The sequence below is a fragment of the Cupressus sempervirens genome, chromosome 10, assembly GCF_028749045.1.
Source record: "Cupressus sempervirens isolate cs-2001-9-10 chromosome 10, ASM2874904v1, whole genome shotgun sequence".
Lineage (NCBI taxonomy): Eukaryota > Viridiplantae > Streptophyta > Pinopsida > Cupressales > Cupressaceae > Cupressus > Cupressus sempervirens.
The window spans coordinates 455680343-455700461 of NC_143127.1; positions in this window are offsets into that span (position 1 = coordinate 455680343).

Here is a 20119-nt window from a genome sequence, read left to right on the forward strand (position 1 = left end):
ATCATCTAGTAGTGGTACATAGATCCTTCCTCAATAGCACAAAAGGCCATCTAACTACAAAACATAACTTTAAAATTTGCCCTCCAATGGTCTTCCTGTATCTATCTCCATGCTCACCTCCTGATACCAAGTATCTATAGGAAGTGCTTGAAGTATAAAACTCCTCAATTCTACACTAAGATTAAAAGATAGTGTCACATGTCTCCTACAACTCAAAGCTTTAGCTACCATGTTCTCTTTTCCTTGAATATACTTCACCTCAAAGCCATGCTCACAAAGAAACTCCATCCAATGCCTTTGCTTAGCATTCAGATTAGGCTATGTGAATATGTACTATAAACTGTGATGATCACTATGAAGTTCAAATCAATGTCCCAAAAAGAATTATCCTCATCTCACTATGGCATGAACTAGCATAGCTAACTCAAGATCATGCATAGGGTAATTCAACTTGTGATCCTTGAGTTTGCACAATTTGTAAGCAATCACCCATCCATCCTACATTAATACTACTCCAATCCCCTCGAGGGAAGCATCTATCCACATGATGAAGTCACTTGCCAAATTAGGTAATGATAATATTGGTGCATTGGTCAAAAGCTCCTTGAGCTTCTAAAATGCTTCCTTGCATTTCTCCATCCATATAAACTTCTTTCCCTTCCTTTGAAGGGAAGTGATATGATATGCTACTCTAGAAAAGTTTTGGACAAACCTATGATAATAATTGACTAGACCCATGAAGGTACAAATTTCAGACATGGTAGTGGGTGCTGGCCAATCTACCATTGCTTGGATCTTTGTAGGGTCTATAGAGATACTATCATCTGATATGATATGTCCTAAACACTATATCTCTGATTAAAAGAAATCACACTTCACAGAGTTGGCATAAAGTTGATTATCTCTCAAGAAATGTAAAACCAATCATAGATGTTCTTCATGTTCCTTCTAGGATCTAGAATATATCAAAATATCATCTAAAAACACAAGAAAAAATTGATCAAGATAGGAATAGAACACTCTATTCATTAGACACATGCAAACTAATGGAGCATTCATCAACCCAAATGGGACTATTGTGAACTCATAGTTCCCATAGCGAGTTCATAAGGTGGTCTTGAAAATGTCAACATCCTAAATGCAAAGCTGATGGTATCCTAACTTTAGATCAATCTTGGAGAACACTATGGCTCCCTTGATTTGATCAAATAAATCATCAATACTTGGTAAAGGATACATGTTCTTCATCATTACCTTGTTCAATTATTTATAGTCAATACACAAGTGTAATGAACCATCCTTCTTATTCACAAAGAGCATTGGTGCTTCCCATGGAGATACACTCAGTTGAATACTACCCTTTGCTAAAAGGTCCTCGAGCTATAGGCACAACTCACTCAACTCCTAAGAGGTCATCCGATAAGGAGCTCTAGAAATAGTTTCCACTCTTGGAATAAGATCAATTCTAAAATCAATATCCCTCTTCAGGGCATACTCAAAATCTTGCTAGGAAAGAAATCCACATATTCTTGTAGAATAGAATGGTCTAAAGTCTTCCCTGTAGGGTCTTCTTCCTCTAGTTTGCTCACCGTAATGGAAAAAACCTAACATCCCTTACAAAAGCTCTATTTTAATTTTATATTAGATATCATTCATAGAGATATAGGTCTTTATATACCCACAATCTCTGAGTCCTTCCCTTGATCATCTTTACACAAAATGGTCTTCTTACTATAATCAATACTAGCTCTATGAGAGCCAAGTTAGTCCATGCCTAAAACCACATTGTAAGATCCAAGAGGAATGATCAAAAGGTCTACTAATGTAACAAACCCTCCTAGGTGTAGTTCACACTACTGTACTAAGGAATCTGTGGGAACCCTAGAGCCTGAGTCTAATTCCACTTTCCAACCCAAGCCCTACTTTACCACCTCTAGCTTACATTTAGAAACTATGGATGGTAAAATGAAAGAGTATGTAGCACTCGAATCAAAAAATATGGATAGAGGTGTACCTTGGATAGCTCTCTTAGTCTCAATCACAGTCCCTTGATGATCTTTGTGATGGTGGTCCATCACCACAAATACTCTATGAGCTCTACTCACATCTCCAATTGTAGGCTCAGATGTTGCTATCCTAGAACCCAAATAGTGAGATGTATGCTGTAGGCAATTAGCTACAATGTGTCCAAACTATCCACAAGAATAGCATGCTATGCTTCTACTAGATCCTCTCCCTACTAGAGGTGCACTCGACTACTGGTGGCTACCCTTACTAGAAAAAGACCAGTTGCTTTGTGTAGGCTGAGTGTTCTAATTTTGTCTATTGTGCTCAGAGTTATGTTATTTCCTAGCATTGGAACCACGACCACCACTCTATGCTAGAGGGTATGATCCCTTCTATTGTTGTTATTGTGAGGTAGTTGCTAATTTTAATTTCCCTTAGGATAAGGGGGTTTCTTTTTCCCACCTGAGTTGTGGCTACCCTTGGATCCTAGTGCTCTAGGTGCTCCCACAAAGCCACCATGTCCTAGAATAACACTCTACTCTGCAAGTATGGCCTGATGTACTGCGTCTTTGAAGGTTTTAGGTTCAAATACCCTAACACCCCCAACTAGATGATTATTCAAAGCTCTAATAAAATGTTGTGCCAACTGTGGTGAGTTATCATTGATCCTTGCATAGAGCATGAGCTCATAGAATTTATATCATACTTTGTAATGGTCATAGTGAACTATCTTAGGTTGTAGAATTCATCTACTCTTTGCTAACTCTGGTAGGACTTGCTCATAGAAGTTCTCCATAAATAACTCCCATGTGATAGTGGTCATTTCTATACCCAACTTCTTCTCTTCGATAGTCCACCATGTAGCTCTAAAGAGATCTAAGTTGGTGATAGAAAACCTCACTTTGACGTTAGAGTCAAAGTCTTGTATAGAAAACCTTGTCTAGAACAATAAGCCACTGCTTAGCCACATAACTTGAACCTAACCCATTAAAAGATTTGACCTTGGACCTTTAAAGCTCCTTCATCCGAGCAACTAGAACTGACCTTTATCTATCAATGTGAGTGTCCCTCTTAGGACTCCTAGACCTATGTCTTTCCCCATCCCCTACATGTTATGACTCCTAATGATTAGTGTTGGCCCAAGTTTTGCTTCTAGTTTTCTGTTTCGACAGTTTTGTATAATAGTTCATATCTATTATCATTGTCTACTTTCCAAATTTGGAATCTGGAATGTGTTTATTATTTTCCTTGAAAATTGAATGCCATTGTTGAACAAGAAACAAAGTTTATAAAGTATATAGTAATAATAGTTATGAACTGTTATACAAAACTGCCAAAATAGAAAACTAAAAGCAAAACCCTAAACTAAAATAAGAAAACCTAATCTAATACTTAGTACTTAGAAACTGTAAAGATTAGTGATTAATAGATTAGCACCTCAAAGAGAGGGTAGGTGATCCATGATGGTCCTCATCATCTATCACAAATCAACTTCCTTAGAATCTACCCGAGTCTCCCAATTATGTTATTTTCCTCTTGAATAGGAACTTCCAGAAAGGTTCATGCACACTAGCATCCATGCCTTGCCCTCAGCCTCTACTACGACCTGAGCTATGACCTCTAACTAAAGATTTCATCCCAGAAACCATCCTACAATAATATCCAAGATAATAAGATGCTACAATAACCATAAAAACATACTACTATAAAGCATACACATAAGAAACATATTTTGAATACAATACAAGATCAATTTTAGTTTTAACTATTTCTAGGTTTAAGTATGTTTCAATTTGAAGTTCAAGTGTTTCAAGTTTGTAATAAATACATGTCATTGTTTAAGTTTTGTTTCAGTTCAACTAGTTAACAACTAGTGGCATTCCAATGTACCCAAAGTTCCCAATGTTGAAACTTGGGCTAATACCAGATGTAATGCCCCGCCAAGGAACCCAAAAGAAATTAACCTAAAGTTTCACTAAGTTTCAAAACATTTTTTTTTGAATGATAATAACTTAACAACAACATATATAAAATAATGGAAGCAATAACATACACATAAACACATATCATAAAATAGATTACAATTCTTAAGGGTCCCATGATGTTGAATCACATTTAAGTTTAATTAATACTAAAACCAATATATAACACATCCACATTAAAAAATAACTACAAGTACAAATCTATTTAAATAATATACAATTATCTTGAATGCCACTTGGCAATAATTGGAATGCACAATCATCCACTATACAGGTCACAAGGTATGAAAGGCTTAAAGAATATACATCATAAAATAGTCTACATCCTCTCTTTAAGATCCATGAAATAAAATACAATACAATAGGTATAACCATCCATCATAGTACACAAAGATAGTGTGAAAGTAAATGCAGAAAAGGAAACTCCATCCATGACATCAAATTGACAATTCTCAATGGTAAAAGTAAAAAGCACTACCACCCAACCTCATGGTAAACCAAAAAGGTCCACTCCCACTATGTTGAGGAGATAGTCTCAAGTCCCACATAGGATAATAATTCCAAAAGCCAAAAGTAATATCTAGGTCAAGGAAAACCTAAAAGTAATCTAACTCAAGGTACCAAGACACAAGTGACATATAAACCCAGAAGAAAACTAGGATACGTAGGGAATCTACTATATAATTGGGCAAGTATCATTGCATGAGCCAACTCTAAGGTTACCCTAGCAGTCTTTTAATACTCTAACCCTCTAGTGTCTCTATGCAACATCAATATCCTTTCATACTAACAAGGAATACTAACTAAGAAAGGTCGCAACCAAGCATCCTCTCTACTCCCATCGCAGTTTGTACTAGCACTTGAGGCATGGGCGAGGAAAGATAAAGACTCTTATTAATTCATTTTACTCTCATTTCATGTAGTGTCGTCACTTATTACAATAACCTACAATGGTACCTGTTAGCCTCTTTAGGGCCTTGGCCTCCATTACAAGTCGCTTCTCAACATAAAATACAAATAACCTACCCCAAGCTTAACTAAATCAGAAAGTCTCATACAACCATAAATATTCTTTAGTACTTAAGCAAGCATCACAAATTTTACCCCTATAATTTTCCTAATAGGATTGATTCAAAATCAAATATATATTTACAAAATCATGACATCATCAAAACTAGTAGACATCCTAAAACTAGTCAACTCTCTAAGTCAACCCCAAACCCAACATACAAGAAAGCATACAATAGGTAGTCTAGTTTCATAGTTTTGTTTGATTTTGAAACACATAGTTTTGGTTTAATAGTAGGGTTCATGTTTACATTTTGTTGTAAGTTTTTGATTTTATAAAGTGTATAAACTTCCCTTATAATTGAACCCATATTCACTTTTAAATTTGATTACCCAATCACCATTAACCTCAGAATATAAAATTGCCTCTATTAAATATTATAAAATAATTTAAATATTAATTATTAAATTATTAAATAATAATTATTGATTATTTAATAAATAACCACAAGATTATTAATAATCATAATCATTAAATAGTAACATAATTAAAATACATTTAAACTAATTAAATAACATTTACTATTAATTAAAAATAATAACAATAAAACTACATTAATTAATTAATTGATAATTACTAAAACTATACTAATTAAATTATTAATTATTAAGAAATTAATAATTAATAAACTATTAATAAAACATTAATTATAAAATTTTAATTTAATAAAAATGTTAATTTTAAAAAAAAATAACACTAGCTTGTTTATAGGCCTACCGACCTGCAAAGGCATGGCTGTAGTAGCAGAGCCTGTTGCAGCTGCAATAGTGTACTACTATGACAAGGACAATACTATTGCGTGCACAACAGATTTTGCCACTAGTTGCTGTAGGGCAAGGAAGAAGGTGGGTGGGGGTTTGGTGGCCCCGCCCATGCCTTTATTATTGTATTTTTAAAAAAAAAATTGTTTATTAAAACAAATAAATTCTGCCCCCCAAACAATTTCTCATATAATTTTTTTTTTTAAAATGTGATGAAATACTCTGATAGGGAAACCCAATAAAAGCATTCAAATTTACATTCTAGAATTCATTTTTAATCCAAAACACATTTATTTAAAATTTAAATGAATAAGGGTTTCCAAAACTCCATTCCTCAAACATAGGTAACTTCAATAGAAGATAAATTAAGATTCACAACAAGGTTTCATCAATGATATCAAACAAATCTATAAATATCTGAGAATGGATATATCCAAACATGAAGCAGATAGAAGATTGGAAAATGGAAATCTTATTGCATAAATTAATCAAAAGATTCTACTTGAATATGATGCTAACACACAAACACACAAACACATTGTTAGGATTAACCCACAGATAGAAATAATAGTTACATGCAAATATAAACAATATCAAAAATAATAGATCACACAAAAGAGAACAGAAGATACCAAGATTTAACGTGGTTAACCCAAACCCTGAGCTACATCCACCAAATAACAAGTCCAATATTATTACAATCCAATGATTATAACTTGATTACAATCTGTAATCCCTTACAACTCAATACCATCGTAAGAAGCAATTTTTTCATCACACCTTATCAAAGATACCTAACCCTAAGCCCTTTTATACAAGTAATTATGCCACTTTAGGGTTACAACATGTCATCCATATGTCAACCATATGTTGGCCACAACCAAATTTTTTTGCCAAAGAATTATGAAGAATGTACAATAGTTCCTTGATTAGTCACCACAAATTCAAAATCTTCTAGTTGGGGATTGATCAAGCTCCACAAAAAACAACAATCTCCCACTTGGAGACTAATCCTATAGCTATATCGCTACTCCATGAGGCTCCCACCAGATCACACTACTCTAGACCTAGTTCTTCTTTTATCCTATTTAGTATAGAAGACCAATTAAAGCTGAAGAGGTGTTTAGCTTCTCCCTTGTCACTACCTTTTAAAACATATCTACTGGATTGTCATCTTTATGTATCTTGCCTAGCTTTAATTGTCCATCATCCAAAACTAACCAATGAAATGGTACCATAACTATATGTGTTTTGTCTTTGAATGCAAAACTGAATTCTTTGCAAGATGGGTCGTACTCTAACTATCTGTGAACAAATAGTTATCCCTCTAATGGTGTCCCAATTCTTCCAGGAATAATTGAAGCCATATGATCTCCTTGGTTTCCTTTGTAGCAGCAATGTACTCAACATCTGAAGTGGATAAAGTATTAACCTTTAGTAACCTAGAAACTCGGCTCACGACTGCCCCACCAAGAGTAAATACATAACCTCTAGTACTCCACCTTGTATCAATATCCCCTGCCAAATTTGAGTCAAAATATCCCTATAAATTAGTAGTAGAGCCCCCAAAGTGTAAAAACTTACTAGATGTTCCTCTCAAATATCTAAGAATCCATTTGATTGCATTCCAATGCTCAATTCCTTAATGACTCATATACCTGCTAACGACTCCCACAACATGTGCACGATTTGGCCTTGTACATACCATAGCATACATCAAGCTTCCTACAACTAAAGCATAAGGTACCTTAAACATCTTTTCCTCCTCTTCTTATGTCTTTAGAAACATCTCCTTATTCAACTTCAAATGATCAAGTAAAGGTGTGTTGACAGATTTAGCATTCTCCATAAAGAAATGTTGCAACACATTTGCAATATAATCAACCTGAGATAATGCCAATTTCCTATTCTTCCTATCTCTGCAAATCTTCATACCAAGGATTTTTTTTTTTTGCCCCCAAATCTTTCATAGCAAATGCATGTGCTAATTGGCATTTCAACCCCTTAAAATGATCCATGTTAGACCTAACTACAAGCATTTCATCAACTTATAACATAAAATAATGTAGCTTTCATTATCCAACCTCTTAAAATAAACACCATGATTTGAATGACATCTACTATATTCATGCTAATGCATAAAATTGTCAAATTCTAGATACCATTGCTAGGGTGCTTGCTTCAAGCCATATGACCTTTTCTTCAATCTGCACACTAAATTCTCCTTACCCTTGACCTCAAATCCTTGTGGCTATGCCATATATATCTCTTCATCCAAATCACCATGAAGGAAGGCTATTTTAACATCAAGTTGCTCCAAATGCAAATTTTCAATAGCCACAATACTTAAAATAGTACAAATAGAAGTCATTTTTACAATAGGAGAGAATATCTCATCAAAATCAATGCCCTTTTTTCTGTGCGAATCCTTTTACAACTAACCTAGCTTTAAATATTTTCTTGCTTCCATCCTCTTCTTTAAACCTATAAACCCATTTATTTTGTAAAGCTTGTTTACCTATAGGTAGCTTGCATAAATCCCAAGTTTTATTTTTCAGTAAGGAGTCCATTTCATCTTCCATTGTAGACTCCCATTGAACCTTAGTATCCACCTACACAACATCATCATAACATTCTAGTTCACCAACATCAGTAATTAAAATAGAATACAAAGAGGGAGAAAATCTTTATGGAGGTCTATTAAGCCTTTTGGATAGTCTAACATTCATTGGTGCATGTGGTATTTATTATTGCAGTTGTTGCACATCATAAAGAAGTGTTGGAACATCATCTTTTGAATTATCATCCAACACTACATAATCATCTTCTTTCTTCTCATGTTGCTGCAACAAATCTTCGTACAACGCTTTCTCATTGAATATGACATCCCTTCTTCTTACAATTTTATGATTTTCAAAATCTCAAAGCCTATAACCAAATTCATCAATACCATATCTAATAAATACACATTTATTTGACTTCGATTATGCATGCACTTAACCTCCTAACCTTTATTATTCTATAGAAAAAGGTGGCATGAACGTGAAAGAGATTTTACTGCTACAACTACTAGCATAGTAGATCATCATGTACTAGCAATGTATTCATGATGAGTATACAAAGTAGCTTGAGTAGTAAAATTTTGTTTTAGAATCTATATGAGAAAATGCTTGACAATTAAAGGTTTTGAGAAAAGAATGACTCACCTTCTTACCAGTCCATGCTTCCTCTTGAATACCACAATCCAAAGGAGTAGAGGGACCTCTATTAATCAAATATATAGTAGTATTGATAACCTCCACCCACATATTTAAGGGAAACCCAACATGTAACCTCATGCTCCTTGCATTCTCGAGTATATTCTTGTTCATGTGTTTAACCACTCCATTTTCTTATGGAGTCCTTGGACTAGTTTTCTATCTATGAAAATCATTAATGGAGAAATAATCTTCAAATTCATGACTGCAATACTCACCACCATTATCATATCTGAGACATTTTAATTTCTTACCAGTCTTATTTTCAACCAAGCATTTCCATTTCTTAAAAGTTTGAAATACATTAAATTTATGTCTAAGGAAATAAACCCATACTTTTCTAGTTGCATAATCAATAAATGTAACTTAATAATGAGAGACACCAAGGGAAGATACCTAAGCTAGTCTCCATATGTCTATATGCACAAACTCTAATTTCTCACTTTTATTTTCTTTCCTAGTCTTCACAAAACTCACTCTCTTTTATTTTCTATACACACAACTTTCATAGAAATCCATATTAACATATTTTAGATTTGGTAAATCTTTCTTTGAATGAAGTAATTTCATATATTTCTCACTCATGTGTCCAAATCTATTGTGCCTATTGGAAATTTGATTGAAATGATTATTATTGAAGCTCAAAGAGGGAGATTGTTGTTAAAAGAATATTTTCAATCATTGTTTTGTCATTGATGTCAAACCTACTATTTGTAAGAATGACAATTGCTTATAAGATCCAAGTACTATCACTTAGTTGATTGATGAAGTGGATTTAATCAACAAGATGTAACAAGAGCACCTAAGGGAAAGGTTGAGTTATGATTTTGTAATGAAGTGCATAGATTAGTTAAGAAAATGGTTAAAATGATGTATTGATAACATACTCAAAGATATAGAGATTGGTCACACTTAGAAACATTAGAAGTATAAGTTGTAGCGAGGTTGACTACAAAGCTTAAACTAAGTTCATTAGTAAGTGTTGAGTAAGCTAGTTCAAGCCGAGAAAATTTTAAGTTGGACACAAGAAAATGCAAAATCTAGTGTATGCTGAGTAAACTTCAGGTGTCGAGTGAAGTTCAACTATCGAGTGATATAGAATGAGCTGAGCAAACAAAAAACTTAGTGGATGCTGAGTGAATCCACAGTAGGTGCCAAGCATCAATAAAATGTAGTTGATGTCGAGTAACATAGTATGTGCTGAGCACTAGAATTTCAATAGTGACGAGCTATTGCATTATTGAAAATATAAAAGATTTTCCAGATCTGAGCCAACAGAGTTGTAATCTTGAATTTTGTGAACTAGTTGGAAGATAAGGATGATGAGTTGGTGGCATTGAACTCTATGTAAACCATTTTTGAGTGAATTCAAGAGAATTTTTCATGGTGTTTCTAGAAGGAACAAAATGTGGGTTAGATTTAATGAATCCAACCTAATACATTCAAACTAAAATTAAAGGAGGCAAGAATTGAGTGGGAAAAGCAATTCTAGACTTCTATTTAAGGAGTCAAAAACCAAGAAACAAGAGTTTCTAGTGTGCCAAATTGCAAAGTGGTTGAAGGGTGTCAAGGAGAAGACATCTAGGAGAAGGCAGAACAAAGCACAGAGACTCTGCTTTGATAAGTGGTCAGAGAGAGATGTTTGTACTGGTACAATGAGCATGGAGATTCAATGAGACAAAGCTTGAGAGGAGGACAAGCTGTTAGAGCTAAAGAGATTGAAAGCCAGGCAAAGTGTTACGAGGTAAAGAGTGATCTAAAATTTGCAAGATAAGTTGTATGCTATAATAAGGTCAAAACCCCTTATTGTTACTCTTTAGCAATTGTATTAATTAGGGTTAAAATCCTATGCACTTAGGTTGGTTTAATAGCCATTTGTAAATATTTTAGTAGGGTGTCATTCCAAGTGAATGTTCTAAAGTCCTCTAACTAGGCCCACTTCTAATAGGGTGGTTAAGGTCACATTTAACAATGTGTTGTAGCCTTTAACAAGGCAGAGATTTCATAGGGCATCACTTTAGAAGAGTGAGAATTGAGTAGCATGTTACTGGTGGTTTTTTCCAAAGTGGGTTTCCATATAAATTATTGTGTTATGTGTTGATATTTCATGTGTTATAATTGCATGCTGATTTATAGTAACATGCTGAACAAGAATGTTTTAAGCACGGATGAATGAATAGTTTGATGGGCACAATTTACTTGATTAAAAGTTTGAATTGGGCATTTGGACCTTGAATAATTGATTCACCCCCCCTCTTAGTTATTCTAAAGCATTTCTAACAATTGGTATTAGAGCCATTTTCTGATTTAGTTTCGAGGTACTAGAAGTAGGAAGATCAAGATGTCCAAGAGAGAAGTTCCCAAGCTTAATAAGGACAACTTTTTTGCATGGAAGAGTTTGATGAAATTGCACCTTGGATCAATAGGTGACTATGCAAAAACCTCAATTGGAGTGGAACATGTAGATCTAGCTAGACCCATCTCTATAGATGATTTGAACAAAAGGAAGGAGCATAATCAGACAATGCTGGAGATTGCCTCTGCACTTAGTTATGCTGAATTTGATGACATCAAAGGTTGTGACACTACATTCAAGATGTGGAAAGCCTTGTTAGATATCTATGGAGGAGATCAAAATGTTCAAAGAGCAAAGAGAGAAAGCCTCAGAGGAAATTTTGATGACATGAAAATGGAGGAAGGTGAGAATGCTACTCAATATGGTTCTAGAATGAAAGAAGTGGTAAGTGCAATAAGAAGTTTGGGTGGTTAATTGCAAGAAGAGACTATTAATAGCAAATACTTAAGGACCCTACTTCCTATCTATGCTATTAGAGTTTTAGCCATCCAAGAGCTAAGGTGTGTAGAAGGAAACATACTAACCTTTGAAGGAATAGTGGGAAGACTTACTTGCATTTTAGTTATCCAACTTTGATAACTATAGACCCGAGAACATTGAATTTTCTTTTAAAGCCAAGATGAAATTGAAAGAAACTAAGGAGGTGAAATCAAAGAAGATGAGTAGAAAAGGAAAACATGCATATAGTGATAGTAGCACAGATGAGGAGGATGTGGAACAGTTGGAAGCACTACTGGGTAGAAGATTCCATAGAGGTAAAGGTAAATTCAAAGGTAAGCTCCCTATCATTTGTTTCAATTGCAATGAAGTAGGTCATATTGCTGCAAGATGTACATAGAAGAAAAGGTACAAAGAAGGAAACAAGTACAAGAACAAAAGAGAAGATGATAGCAGAGATCACAAGGACAAAGGAAAAAGATGTTACATTGTTGAAGAATATTCTGACAAGAATGATGATGAAGTAGTCTATGTAGCCATGAAGGATGAATTAGATGAAGATGAAGCAACAACCTTGATAACTTGTGTGAACAAAAATTACAAGTGGATCATAGACAATGGATGCAACTTACATCATATGACAAGAGATAAAAGTAAGTTTGTTACCTTTACCTAATATAATGGAAATAGTGTTAGATTTGGAAATGATGTTCTATGTCAAATCAAAGGAAAAGGCTCAATTAAACTTATAGAGAAAATTTCATGTGATAATGCATACTATGTTGAAGGATTGAATTACAATTTTCTGAGTGTATCACAATTAGGCAATGTAGGTTGCAAAGTAGAATTTGGAAACAAAATTGTCTAAATCTATGACACTGATGGAAATATGATAGGAAAAGGTGAAAAAATTAGAAGTAATCTATTTTACCTAGATATGAAAGATGCAACCTATCTTGTTTTTAGACTTAATGATGTGTGGCTATGGCATAAAAGACTGTGTCATGTTAACTTTGATAATCTGATTAGCATCAGCAACATGGAGAAAGTCAAAGGTTTGCCCAAACTAAAGAAACCTGAAAACACAATGTGCAAACAATGTCAATTGGGAAAGATGACTAAGTCTAGTTTCAAAAGAAAAAAATACACTTCCAAAGAAGTACTAGATCTAGTCCATACAGACTTATGTGGTCCAATAGAAGTACAAAGCTATCAGGGAGATAGATACATTCTGGTATTTGTAGATGACTATTCTAGGATGATGACTACCATGTCTTTGAAGCAAAAATTTGATGCATTTCAAATGTTTAAGTGGTACTTGGCCAGAGTTGAGAAGGAAATAGGAAAGAGTTTGAAGTGTCTAAGATCAGACAGAGGAGGAGAGTTTACATCAAAAGAATTTGAAATATTCTACAATGAAAAAGGTATCAATAGGAAAACATCAACACAAAGAACTCAACCATAGAATGGTATTGTAGAAAGAAGAAGTAGATCAGTGATAGAATATGCTAGGAGCTTGATGATAGAGAAAAATGTTGCTCTCAAATACTGGAGAGAAGCTATAATTACTACTGCTTACACCCTAAATAGAGTTCAAGTCAAGAAAGGAACAAACACAACACCTTTTGAATTGTGGTATGGTCACTCACCTAATGTAAAACATTTCAAAGTATTTGGTTGTAAATGCTATATTCTTAAAGATACAAGAAATGGAAAGTTTGATGCAAAAAGTGATGAAGGCATCTTCCTTGGATACTCCACTAGAAGTAAAGCATATAAGTGTTTGAATACTAACATTAACAAGATTGTGGAGAGTGCAAATGTAAATTTTGATGAGCATGTAGAAGTTCAAGATGATGATACTAAGAAACTAGAAGATTATAGATCCTTTGTATACTTCTATTAAGGGATGACTATTGAAGATAACGCTACCAATCAAGTTGGGAATCAGAAATAAATTTTTGTATCAGTTGAGTCATAGCCAGTAAATTTCGATCTGCATTCAGAAGCTAAGTTGCATAATGAAGAAAATGCACATATTGATTTTGATAATAAGACACATGGAAGAGATGGTGAAATGCTAGATGAAGAAGAGCAAAATGACTCTGAAGCTAAAGAATCAAACATGGAAAGAAGGACAAAACTAAGACTAGCCAAGTATGTGAGAAGACATCACCCTGTAGAACAAATCATTGGTGACAAGGATGCCAAACCAATGACAAGGAAAAGACCAAGGAATGAGTCATGTCTACTAAGAAAGGCTCAGCCTAAAACAGTAAAAGATGCACTACAAGATTATGACTAGTATAAAGCTATGGAAGAAGAGATAGACCAGATTGAGAAGAATAAAACCCAGACCCTAGGTCCTAGACTAGCTGATAAGAATGTAATTGGTACCAAGTGGGTTTTCAAAAATTAACTTGATGAGAGTGGTGAGATAACAAGAAAAAAGGCTAGACTAGTTTGCAAAGGTTATGTACAAGAAGAAGGACTAGACTATGGGAAAAATTTTTCCCTTGTTGCAAGAATGGAAGGAGTAAGAATACTACTTGCATATACTACTTACAAAGGTTTCAAAGTCTACCAAATGAATGTAAAGTATTCTTTTTTGAATGTTATACTAGAAGAGGAAGTCTACATAGAAAAACTAGATGGATTTGTTGATGACAACAACAAGGATATGGTCTGCAAACTACATAAGGCAATCTATGGTCTAAAGCAAACACCTAGAGCATGGTATGAAAGACTAGAAAAATATCTTGTGAAGATAGGATTTGAGAGAACATATGACAAAGACAACTTGTATATTAAGGTAGAAAAGGGTAAAGATATTTTGATATTTGAAATCTTTGTTGATGATATAATATTTGGAGGAAAAGATACTCTATGCAAAGATTTTGCTGATCAAATGAAACATGAGTTTGAAATGTCAATGTTTGGAGAAATCAAATTCTTTGTTGGTTTGCAAGTACATCAATTAAAGCATGGCATATTTGTGACCTTATCAAAATAAATCAAGGAGATACTCAAGACATTTGGATTAGAAGACTCAAAACCAGTTAGCACATCAATGGTAACTGGACATAAACTATCCAAGAATGATGAGTCAGGTGAAGTGAACTAGACATTGTATAGATCAATGATTGGAAAGTTGCAGTATGTTGTACATAGTAGACTAGACATTGCATTAGCTATTGGAAGAGTGGCAATATTTTTTGCAAATCCAAGAGAAAATCATCTGATGATGGTAAAGAGAATACTGAGGTATCTAAAAGGAATTGATAACTTTGGTTTGTACTACAAGAGGAGTGAAAAGTTTGAGCTAAGAGCCTACATTGATGTAGATTGGAGAGGCAATATTGATGATAGAAAAAGCAGCAATGGAGGAGCACTCTTCTTATGGAAAATATTGATCACTTAGACTAGTAAAAAGGAAATTTGTACCTCACAGTCAACAACAGAAGTTGAATATGTTGCAACTGCTATCAATTGCACGAATATCATATGGATCAAACATTTTTTGCAAGGTATGAAGGAAGAGGTAAATGAGCCTGTGATACTTTATTGTGATAATACAAGTGACATCATTATATCAAAGAATCTTGTAATGCATGCCAAAACCAAGCACATTGCAATTTAGTATCACTATGTAAGAAAATTGGTGGAAGCTAAGCAAGTAAGGATGGAATATGTCAATTCAAAGGAACATATTATTGACATCTTTACAAAAGCATTACCAAAAGCTTCTTTTGAATATCTTAGAGGTAAGTTAGGGGTGACACCCCTAGCCAAGGCTACTTGAAGCAAAAGCAAGACTACCCTGCATCAAATGAGTTGATTGTTGAAATATTACACATTGATGCAAAGGATACTTTAGGATTTTTCCTGAAGTAATCAAAGTGAAAAAGCTACAAAATTATTCAGAAGCAAGGTGACAAAGGGAGAAATTGAAAGAATCTGCAAATGATACACTTGCATATTAGGATGCTAAGATAATATGTCTTTGGCATTGTTGTCAAAGAGGGAGAAGATGCAAAAATTGATCAATAGATGATAGAGAAGATGAAGAAGAATGGAGGAACTTATCAGATTTATGGATAGAGAAAGAAATAGTTAGATATCAGAATAGTAGAAGATGAGTACTGCATACAGAGGGAGAGAATGTAAGTAAGAAAGAAAGGAAAGAAAAGGAATACAACAGCTAAAAGGGAGAAGTAGGGAGGAAGAAATTGTGTAATCCAATTTTATTTTTGGCATTTGAGTTACTATTCTAACCTAGTTAGCATTTTGATAACATGGTTGAATAGTTTGGTCAAATGGTTGATCAGTATGGTTTACCATCAATGCCAAAGAGGGATATTATTGGAAATCTAATTGAAATGATAATTGTTGAAGATCAAAGAGGGAGATTGTTGCAAGAAGAAGATTGATTGAAAGAGGGAGATTGTTGTTAAATGTTTTCAATCATTGTTTTTCCATTGATGTCAAACCTACTATTTGTAACAATGAAAATTGCTCATAAGATCCAAGTACTATCACTTAGTTGATTGATGAATAGGAATTAATCAACAAGATGTAGCAAGAGCACCTAAGGAAAAAGTTGAGTTATGATTTTTGTAATGAAGTGCAAGGATCAATTAAGACAATGGTTAAAATGATGCATTGATAAAATACTCAAAGATATAGAGGTTGTTCACACTTAGAAACACTAGAAGTATAAGTTGTAACCGTGTATGTGAATTTAGTGGTGTTAGGAAAATAATGAAATAAATAAAGCATTCACAAAACCAAACTAACAAAACATATAAAGAGAGACAAAGTGAGATCCTCAAGTGAGAATATGAGCCATGGATAGGCTCTCTCAATGAGGATGATCACTTGATTTTAGAGATGTGTCCATTTGATAAGATGTATGCTCAATTTCTTCCAAAGGCTTCAATGGATGTTTGATGGCCTTTTGGTGTGAGTGAGTGAGATTGGTAAAATGGCTTCTCAAAATAACATTATAAGTTTATGGTAATGGATTGTGCTTAAAAATGGCTTGGGAGGGGATTCTTTAAATAGGCAAAGGGTTTGAGGGATCAATGGCTAGGATGGATGGAAAGGAGAAAGCTTATGGAGGGCTTAGATTGAATGAGAGGAGAGCACATGAATTGTACTTCCTTATAGCTAATCAGGGAGTGACACATGTCACTAGGTCATTGGTTAGAGCAAGAGGGGTTGAGGGGTCAACAAAGAAGGCTCAAAGCTGATAAAGACCTTCATAATGGCTTGTAAGAACAATAAATGGGCTTGTAAGAGTCATTTATGGCTTGTAAGAGCACTTATGGCTTGGTGGTTGGGATATTTTGAGGGGAGACTTTGGCTTGGTTTAAGAAAGTCTTAAACTTGCTTAAGAATGTGCAAATGATTAGGGGATGGATTAGGCTTGGTTTAGGATTAGTTTAGGGATGTTATAGATGTGCAAGTGGATGGCATTGATGAGGGTGGGTGAGTTAGTGGCTAAGCTTAGTTAGTATGGGTGGATGGGGTGGATTTAAGCTAATGGGGGGATTTAGGATAGTTTTAGGATTATTAGGTTTGAGGGTTTTATTTATTAAAGTGATTTTAATAAATTTGGGATTTGGAATTAGATAGGAGAATATGATTTAATTGATAAATGATGAGTTATTTGATTTATCAATTAGGACTATAGATGATTTAATTAAATTAATTAGCTAGGGGATGGCAAAAGATTAATTAAATAAGAATTTAATTAATGATGCCTTTAGCTAAATAGGATTACCAAAGCAGTGTAATTTAATTTAGGTGTCTACATTTTGCCTCTCTTTGACATAGTGTTGAGACAACACTATTTCAAAGAAGTTCGAACAGAGACGACATGAGGAAGATGTTTTAGCAATGAGGTTGCCCCATTCTCAGATAAGAAGAGGAGAGACTAGACTTAGAGATGCCCCTTCAAGAAGGCGGCGGAGAGAGAAGATGAGGCTCGACAGCTTCTTGAAAAGCAAAAGAATTTGAGACGAGTAGAGACACAGATGGGCAAAGAGAAGGGGCTGAATCAGCTCAAACTCTCACTATGAGAGAATGATAAAGGGAGGTCAGATGCACAAGCGGAAGCAAGCCTAAGATGATCCAGGATTGGGGGGGGGGGGGGGAGGAAGGGGTGGAGTGTGATAAAAGGAAACCAAGAGGAGGGGAGGGATGATGGGAAGATAAAGTGGTTTGGATAGGGGAAGACTTCAAAGAGAAGTACTACCATGTAGTTGAGCACGAGATTTAATATAGGAATGTTGGTTAATGGCCAAGGTTACCAAGAACAACAATGCCTTATGACCAACTTTCCAGAGGACTGACGAACTGATGCAAAACAAATACGCAAGAATTGTCCTAGCATTGCACATGAATCCTAGAGGAAGCAGCGTAGAACCGATACTGGGTAACCCACAAGTAGAAAAGAAAAATAAAAAAAAGACCTGATCAAGCCCTGGCACTTGACTTGTCCCATTCATAGCACACCAGGATATAAAAGATCATGACGATTGTGAGGAGGGAACAAACAAGATTGCTTGGAAAAGATTTGGTAAGACCTAAAGGGAAAAAATTCAAATCAAAAGAAAGTGAAAATCCAAAAGAGAACTGTTTGCCAATGAGAGGTGTAGGATGCAGTACTAATAGACCAAAATCAGATAGGAGGAAAGCTATATCCTACAAGGATCTATCAGATAGCACCGAGGCTGAGGGAGCAAGATGAGGGATGCGTCTGGCAAGCTGAACTAAGGAGGATAACACTGTGGTGCTAGGAGATCAAGCTGAAGGATGCATTGGAATAGATAACCAAGAGTTGTGGTAAGGTGTGCAAGATGTGGAGTAAGGATGAACGGACGTGAAAGCTGGGATAGAGACAATGATATGAAGCAAAAGAGGATGGACAAGCTGACAGACCAAGATGGGTTATAAGTATAAAAAGTTGTTTTGGTTTTTTTGTATGAGATGAAAATTTGTTTGAAGGGTGGGATGACCGAGAGGGGTAGTCAGGGTACCGAGGTGGGCTATAAGGGGCAAAGAGGGGGCTAGAAGGGGTCATTTGTAGTCAGATTAAGGAGGAGATATTGTGGATTAGGAGCTCTATAGCAAAGATTACGATGGTGGGTATTGGGCAACCAAAGAACTGAGCGAACATAGTGCAACGAGTACGAGTATGAGGGATGCTTGATCGATTGGTAGGGTCTAAAACCTCTTCATGATTTTCATTTTTTCTTTTGGTAGATCATTCTTGTGAAGGCAAAAATGTGATGCTGCAGGCACGGGTCCAACGGGAACACAAGCGAGATCAACAGGATCACGATCTCACAAAAAATAGCTTCGGGAGGGAGTGATGCAGGGTTTGAACAAGCATTTGTAGGAAAGTGATCCTAGGGTGGGAAATTATGCAGGAACGAGGTAGGGTCAGCGGGATCGCATTCTCGTGAAGAGGAATGCGATTCAAGTACCAAAAATGCATCCCCGTGCATTAAAGGTTTTGCACAATGGGAACGTGGGAAAAAGGGGACAGTGTAGGAACGTGATCCCATGAGAACATGGATCGACGCAATCACCAAGTGTAGAGACCATGAAAATGCACTAGCGAGATCGAGGTAAAAGGTCAAGGGTTTGAGCAGAGTCAACATCATGATCCCACCGAAAGATAGTTTCGCGAGAACGCGGGAGGTTAGGCTTTGTGGGAACGCTATTTTTGCAAAATGCATTTTTTGTAGAATAAAGGAAGAAAAATATGGGGAGGGTGGGAGGATAAACAAGGAGATAAAAAAAATTGACATTTGGATTTGCTTTGGTGGTGTGCAGTGGTCGTTGGATGCATTAGTATCACGGGAGCAACGAGCAGTAGTGTTGCACGTTGGAGAGATGCTCACGCCGGCTAACTGGGTGAGGATCGAGGCATCAGGCTAGGCCACCTGGTGAGGTTGCTCCATAGCTGCACCTACATGACGATGGTCACAACATTGTGTGAGAGATGGTATAGTGAGACAACAACATTCCACTTACCGATGGGGGAGATGATGGTGACACTGGAGGATGTGTATCGTATATTAAGACTACTAGTGTAGGGGATGCCAGTCATGGCAACCAGAGAGATAACAACAGAGGTAGCTGTGTAGAGACTGGTGGGGCCTCGAGTGGAGTACAAGATCCAGAGGGGATAGTTTGCACTAGATGAGCATTTTGATTGCATGACGATAGAGAAGCAG